The 7,846-nt window shown below is 41.5% G+C and overlaps 1 non-coding gene across 1 annotated transcript; it reads left to right on the plus strand.

The window, feature by feature from the left end:
* Positions 1-4,246: 4,246 nt before the first annotated feature.
* LOC124580650 lies at positions 4,247-4,442 on the plus strand. The gene has a single exon (XR_006973211.1). It is a non-coding gene; the product is annotated as a U2 spliceosomal RNA (small nuclear RNA).
* Positions 4,443-7,846: the final 3,404 nt, after the last annotated feature.

Below are 7,846 nucleotides of genomic sequence, written 5' to 3' on the forward strand. Positions count from 1 at the left end.
ACTGAGAATTTGTCGTTTTAGTAGAATATAATCAGGATGGGACTTCCTGAAAGTATTACAAGTAGTCATAGACTATAAAGATCAGAGTTCCAAAGCGACTCAGCTATTGCAGCAAATATACACGACAAGAATTGCTCAGCGCTGTTGTCTGAATTTTAAGATGTTGTTACCACGCCATCATGAACGAGACGGGTTTAAGTCGATAGTCGAGACGTTCAGTTAAACTGTGAAGATTTTATCGATAGCAAAAACTTACACAAACTCACGAAAGAAATCTAAATGCTAGCGAAGACGTATACCGATGTTGTCTGTTTAAATAATAATATCCGAAAGAGGGAGGGGGGGGGGGGGGAAGGGTGTAGGGTGTTGCACGTGGCGGTGGCGACCGTGACAGGACGTGTGGGCACAAATTCGCAGGGAAGAAGCTCACGAGTAGAGAGAGACAACAAGGAAAGCAAGAATAGACATTGATTGATGCAGGAGTGGAGAAGAGTGTAGGTGTGTGCAATGGAGACTACTGCATCCGTCATCCGGCCAGCGAGTGACGGCGACGTGGCGCTGCATGCTGGTGGTGGCAGCGGGGACAGCCAATACAGCGAGCAGCGACTGAGAGATGCGGCGTTGGTGTGGTAGCAGCTGCGAGCTGTTGATACCGAAATTTAACATTCTAGGTAGCAGCTTCACGGCGTCACCGCGTCCCGCTGCTAGACGCCTGCTGTCAACGACATCGAGCAACGCTTCCTGGTGGGATTGATCGAAGAACTGACTTCGCGGTAGACGAGAACCGTTCGTGGGGACCGGGTAGCAACAGCCTACCGGAACTACAGCTAGTGGCGGGTTGCAAGCCACACCACGAACCAATTCACCGTCATTATAAGTTTATTCGGTGGGTGCCATTCAGGTTGACAAACAATACAAGTGTCCCGCACCGTGTCAGGGAAGCTGGCTTAACTTTGTCAGTGCGACCGATGGTTTACCATTGCTGTGTGTCGTATGGAGAAGAGATATATATTTTCAATTAACAATAATTAGTCGATATGGATGACCGGCCTTTGTAGTTTAGAATCGGCTGGTCCCGGCGGAGGTTCAAGTCCTCCCTCGGGCATGGGTGTGTGTGTGTTTGTCCTTAGGAAAATTTAGGTTAGGTGGTGTGTTAGTCCCATAAGATTTCACACACATTTTTTTCGGTTAGAATAATAAACCAGGCCAGACCAGTTTAAGCCAAGAATTAGGTACGACTGATATAGAAATAACCAGTTTAAAGGCATGTAACGTACAGATTAACCAGAATATAACCAGTTTAAAGGCCTCTAACGTAGAGATTAATAATAATATAACCAGTCTGAAGACTTCAAATGAAGAAATGAATAGGAAAACAGAGAATTTGAGTTCAGAGACAACACCAGAATTAACTCGCTTAAAATCTTTATTATCTAGCTTAAGTACTTAGGCTACGAATGCGCATTCCAGACTAGAAGACCAAGAGAACAGAAGTCACGAATGAAAGAGTATACTCCTAATTTGATGCAGCCGATCGCGAGTGTGAAATTCGTAGTTCCGGATGAAATTGGTAACAGTAATGTAAGTTTGTCAGAACAACAGGAGATACACCTCCACAAAATCAAAAAACCTAATCTAAGTTAAATTAACAAACAGATTTTGCAAGCCATAGTTATTTCAGTAATTTTAAGGACCTATTCTAAAGTTATTTCTTGCATATGTCAATTGTTTAATGGTTATATCTTTAGCAATAAGAATAAATTCATCTTTGACAATACCATGTACAAAAACAACTGTGAAGTGTTTATAAACATGTGTGTGCAAAAGTATATCTTGAATGAAGTGACATGTACTAAAACGTCTGAGAAAAGAATGTTCGCCGGTACTAAAACGTTAAAAGTGCTTTCCTAGGATGATGTGGTAAGTTTACACTGCTCATTTTGCACTATTTTGCACATATTTTCCGCGTTCGAATTACGAAATTCATAAGCTAACATTATGCCTTTTCGCGACAGGAATATGCATTTCACCTCATTCAGTTGAAGAAATAAAACATGTATTAAGACAAATTACACCTGACGATGGAACCCCAGGGTACGAAATGCATCGTGTAGTTAATAAAACACGAAAAGGTTGTGACTGAAGGCGTTGTTTAATTCATACCTCCAATGTTTTGAATACAGTCACGTTTTAAGCTGCAAAATATGGATAAAATTAAAGTAATGTATTCCTCCTCTAAGAGATTGTCTATAAAACTGAGCCTGTAAGTAATGAACTTCTAGTATGTATTAAGGACGCTTCTACTGGGGACGATGAACAGGCACTGTCTCCGAGTGGGGAGATGGCAGTAATCACTAATCGTGTAGATGACTAACATAAAGAAAAAGAGAAATTAAAGTATAAGTATCTGTAAATTGTAAACTATTAAGCTCGTTAATAGCTAATAATAGCGGAAAGTGTTCATACTGCAGTGAGGATCACGGAATAGAAAACGCAGCACTGCTAGGACGAGTGGAACGGGCAGAGGTGCGTTTCCAGGAAGTGTGTAAACAGGTCTGGGACATATTAGTAACTAGGAACCCTTAGACTGATAGTAATATTAATGTAGAGAAGAGTGGCAATAAAGTCGTTTTTGATTGTTTGAATAGTACTACAGAATCAGCAAAATCTGTAACATGCGAAAATTGGTTTGCAGGATTTGCGCCAACATAAGAGGGGTAAACTGTATTTGCCAAACGAATGGTAAGAAGAATTTAGTTTATCTAACAGTACCCGCATGGCTAACCGGTTTCCGAGTTACAAACCAGAAGGAGAACCACACCCAGTAAATCTTTTTAGGATTTTTGAGGGAACTTTGCCGTATAAGTGGGACGATAGCAAGAAAATATGGATTGCGATCGATGTCTAAAGCCTGATGCGGCCAGTTGCACGGTACCTCATAAACATGATTTTAAGAATTGGTCAGATTTTTTACAACAGTTTAAAAACAAATACTGGTCAGAAGGCGAGCAGCAGAAGTTGGCATTCGAGTTACTGAATCCAGGCCCTTACGATAGATGCTGTAGCGGGTATACAAAAAACTCTGCGAGTGGTATTCAAATAGGCGAAAGTTAGGGGATGAATCAGTTACGAGATTCGCCTAATTAGGTTGCTCATCAGAAGCATGCCTACATACGTAAGGGAGAAGATGATTGTTAAAGAGTGGTCTAAATCCAGTTTCATCTTAAGCTCTGTGGAACAGTTAGATAATTTGAACAAGACTACGGTAGTAGAACGCTATAGTCCGAATAAAGATGGAATCAATGGAGATACAAATTTTGATCACAAGAAGGCTCATAAGAATAGCCGATATTGCCAAGTAATAAGGCAGAACATGAAAGTTCTTGTTGAGAACGGTGTAGGGTCGGATTCAGAGTTGCGCAGATTGCTAGGGTATTCGCTAGTAATGGAAAGTGGACGTACGCCAGTACGTTAAATCTTTAGCGCTATGCACTTCCGATACAAAACAAATGCTATACACTATATTTTTTTATTTACATTACTTTCATTGCAGTATGTCTAGTAAACGAACTTTAAAGGAGATAAATGGAAGAAACGAATAATTTTTACAGCCACTGTATCAAACTTTCCTGTGCTGTACGTAGTAGGCTACTATGAGTATATTATAGCTGTAAACAAAGGCATTTAAGGAATGATTTCGCCATATTGTCTTGTGCTTTTGATTCGGTGAGTGTGTACCCCACTACTCCACTACTGGCCATTCAAAAGTCCCGCCCGCAGTTTGGCAGAAAAATGGCCGCCGTATCGTCCGGTTGGCCACTCTCTCCCTATACAGGGTCTCTAGACTTGTCCCCGAGGCCGTAGGGACGAGCCGACAGGTCGGAGCATTCTTTGTATCTAACCGCTTGTCATAGGGTAAGCCGTGGCTTTCATTGACAGAAGCCTTGTGCCTACTCGTGCCGCCGGCAGCAGTGCACTCTAATACAAACATGTCAGGCTTCGATGTATACATCTAATTGAAACTAATTGAAATTCCACACCGACATAGACTCTCCCCAGTTTAAAAGTCCCATTTTACCTAATTCGAGAGACAGGAATGTTACTGACCATACACCTAGAATTTCTCACGCAAAATGTAAATTTATCCCTTTCACACGAGTTGTTTTTGAAGACAGACGAAATCGGGGCATGCACGCTTTTTCACGTCGCTGAATTATCATTACTTATTTTGAAAATCCTAGTCTATATTTCTTCTAAGTATTCTCTCATCAGGTAAAAAGTTCTGTTCTAATCAGCTTAATATCTGTTACATCCTGCATCACGGGACTAGAATATTAAATTCATTTTTGGCTCATGACGGAATACTGAGAGCATGCTCTACCTCCGTCACAGCATGCCTCCTCACTTTCGAACTCTCTTAAAGTAGCCAAATGCTTCATCACATACAATGCCTCTTAAGGTAACAGCAGAGAAAAGTTGTAAATATCAGGTTTATACTACGTATCACTTTATATTTTCGGTAATAATGCTGATTTTATTACGATGGTCAACTCTCCCTGTGTAGGTGGAAGACTGAAATTTCGTTACATGATATCACTGCAACAAAAAAAAAAAAAAAAACCGCATGATTGCCTTTCCTACCCGTAAATCATATTTGTGGTACTCTAGTCCTCGCTTCCACCCATCCAGCGGCACGTCATTGATATCAAATTGATTGGCTAGCTAATTACATTGATCGTGAGAATGATTTTGCATGGGGAATAATTACACTCACCACGTAGCTGAACGGCCATCCCTGTGGGGAAGACTATGTTCTTTTCGAGGAACACTATTCACAAACTTTAGAGAACCGACATGTGATGCTGACTGTAGGACTCTGCCTCCAGCAACATACATTACGCGTAAGGACTACGAAGATAAGATAAATTACCACTCATGAGGAGGCATATAGGAAGTCTGTTTCCGTCTCTCTACTTGCGATTCGAATAGAAAAGGATGACTAGTAGTGGTACATGGTACTCTCCGCCACACACCGAACGATGGCTTGGAAAGTAAGCATAGAGATTTAAACTTAAATTTTGTCTACCTATTAAGATGTCACTCCATCCATTTATAGACACAAAGAACGCATGGAAGAATGCTGCCTCTTATTTATCCAGAAAACAAAAGATGGAACTTCTGCTGCTTACTGTCTCTGGCCAAAAATATTTCTCTTAGCTCATAATTTTCTCATTGCAGTCACTTTGTGAGACGTACGTGAGAAGCTGTAATATGTTTGCCCACAACACTCAGAAGAAGCGGTATGGAGCTCACCCTTCAACTCCCCTTTCGGCAATTGTTCACCTGCTGTATTGTCACGAATCGTCGAGTCTTCGATACATAGCGTCTTGAATCCACATGATTTCCACGAGTAAGATATGTCCTGTACCAAATCACAGATCCCTTCTAATTATCTTGAAATCCCATCACGTTCCAATAGCGGTATTCCATTAGTTAGAAGACTGTGTGGCCCTCCACCTATCACTGAGTAGGTAGAGAGGTATCACAAGGAGAGAAACCGCATACTAAAGTAACGGAAGAAATTCACAGCCACTCAGAGTATACATGGACTGTACAAAGAAATTCAGAAGCGTGACACCTACAATTCATCGCTATCGAATAAATGTCTGTAAATATCACCCTGCACATGTCCTTATCTCCCTTATAATCTTCCTACAGTTACTGTGTTACAAATACGACAGTGCAAAGGTGCAGAGACTTGACTGTCATCACAGTCTCTCTCTCTCGCTCCCTTCCTCCCTCTCTCTCCCCCCCCCCTCTCTCTCTCTCTTTCTCTCTCTCTGTTTCTCTCTTTCCCTCTCTCTCCTCGTTATTTTTATAAGGTACAACGGAGTAAAATTACGAACTATAAAAACTTCGTTAACGTGACTTGGTAGAGAACTAGATAAGATATTTCTGAATTTCTCTCACCCGATATATCGAAAACAAATACCACCTGCTTGATGACATCGAGTAAACATGCTGATCCTATAAATATACACGTACTAGTCCATTCGAGTAGGTGGCCAGTGATCGAAGTCGCTTGCACAGACCTGTGTAAATTTTTGTCACCTGTACTGTAGGATGACCATATCCTACAGACTATCAATCACAGTAGAGGGTTTGTGTGTAGTTATTCTGGAAGCAATCTCATACATTGTTTTTCTGATGCAACTCACCCAATCAGTGCATGACAATGGCTTTATACAGCGTCACACGTTTTGTCTTTTTGCCCTGATTTTAATGTTTCTGTCAAGTGCCAAGCTGGCAATAAAACGCTTAGATCCACCATCTCACACAGAAAGCTGGACATTGCATGGTGTCCTCTACTTTTAAACTCATGTTCCACAGTAACGGGGTAGCAGATGACTCAGCGTTCGGTTTTGAAGAGACCAAGAGCATTTAATCCTCTTATTGGCAGGGCATACCGCACCCAGGTATATCGGTATATCATCACTGTTTCGGTGTCCTAGGTGATGGTCATCATGAGCACCAAATCTTTAAAAACTGCGTACTTTATTTTTATGACTTACAATTCATAACCATATGTGGAACAAGGGGCATTCTGCAGGATTTAAACCCATAGAGTATGGACTATCAGCAGTCAATCTCACCAGTGGAGGAATAGAACGATTTTCGTACACCCAGGTGCGTATGTAAGTACCCTGATTCATCCACAGTTTTGGGTATTCTCTATCAATTTCGTAATTTTAACGGGTTTTCTGCAATACCAACGCATTTTACGCAATTACTCATGGTCCAAACCATCACTCCCGACAAGCTGCCACGTCAGCAAAACGGCTTATCGCATCTATCTCGTGATGCTCTCAGCCAATGACTCTGGTTCTCAATTTCTGTATCATTGAGGATCATATACCTGTAGACACATTACGAACCTTGTTACTCTACCTACATCACATGATGGGAATACTGTTTCTTAGAGCAGGAAATAGCCATCAGCAGAGAGGAAGTTCATTATCTGAAACTCTTTATAAATTCGGTAAGATTTTATTACAATTTGCCATCTCCTCCTATGTGGATCGGAGTCACAAAGTATACTCACATTCGTAGCATAATGTCGGAGACTGAAAAATATCTCTCCAACACCTCTGATGATTACCACCACAACAAACGAATCACATCCATAGCAGTAAGTAAATAAATTGGCAACAGCTGAGCTGAGATGGCAGTGTTTAATTAAAGCCACTATGTCAGTCCGAAAAATATCTTCTATATATGAAATAGCTTCGTTTAGAGGCACCATGGTAAAGAGTGACACTACATAGAAGCTCATAAGAATATCACTTGGGCTGACGTAAATCTCCCTCAGTTTGCCGGCCGGAGTGGCCGTGCGGTTCTAGGCGCTACAGTCTGGAACCGAGCGACCGCTTCGGTCGCAGGTTCGAATCCTGCCTCGGGCTGGATGTGTGTGATGTCCTTAGGTTAGTTAGGTTTAATTAGTTCTAAGTTCTAGGCGACTGATGACCTCAGAAGTTAAGTCGCATAGTGCCCAGAGCCATTTTTTGTCCCTCAGTTTTTCAACAAAATGCGTCGAGTTTTTAATGTAACTGTGCGTTCTGCCGATGTATGGTTGCAGCAATCAGGCGAGATATCGTGCCACCTCTTGTGTTGGAGATCCTATAGCACTGACAATCGGTCTCATCGGGGCCTGTGGTTTATGTACCTTTGGGAGTCCATATAGTCTGGGTGGGTAAGCTTCCGTTTTGCGGAGTTGTTTTTTATCTTCCAAAGAAAGAGAAGATTGTTTTAGCAATTGATTGATATTTCTCAAAATTTTGCTTGTAGG

This window comes from Schistocerca americana, unplaced genomic scaffold (assembly GCF_021461395.2).
Source record: "Schistocerca americana isolate TAMUIC-IGC-003095 unplaced genomic scaffold, iqSchAmer2.1 HiC_scaffold_34, whole genome shotgun sequence".
In the NCBI taxonomy this organism is placed as follows: domain Eukaryota; kingdom Metazoa; phylum Arthropoda; class Insecta; order Orthoptera; family Acrididae; genus Schistocerca; species Schistocerca americana.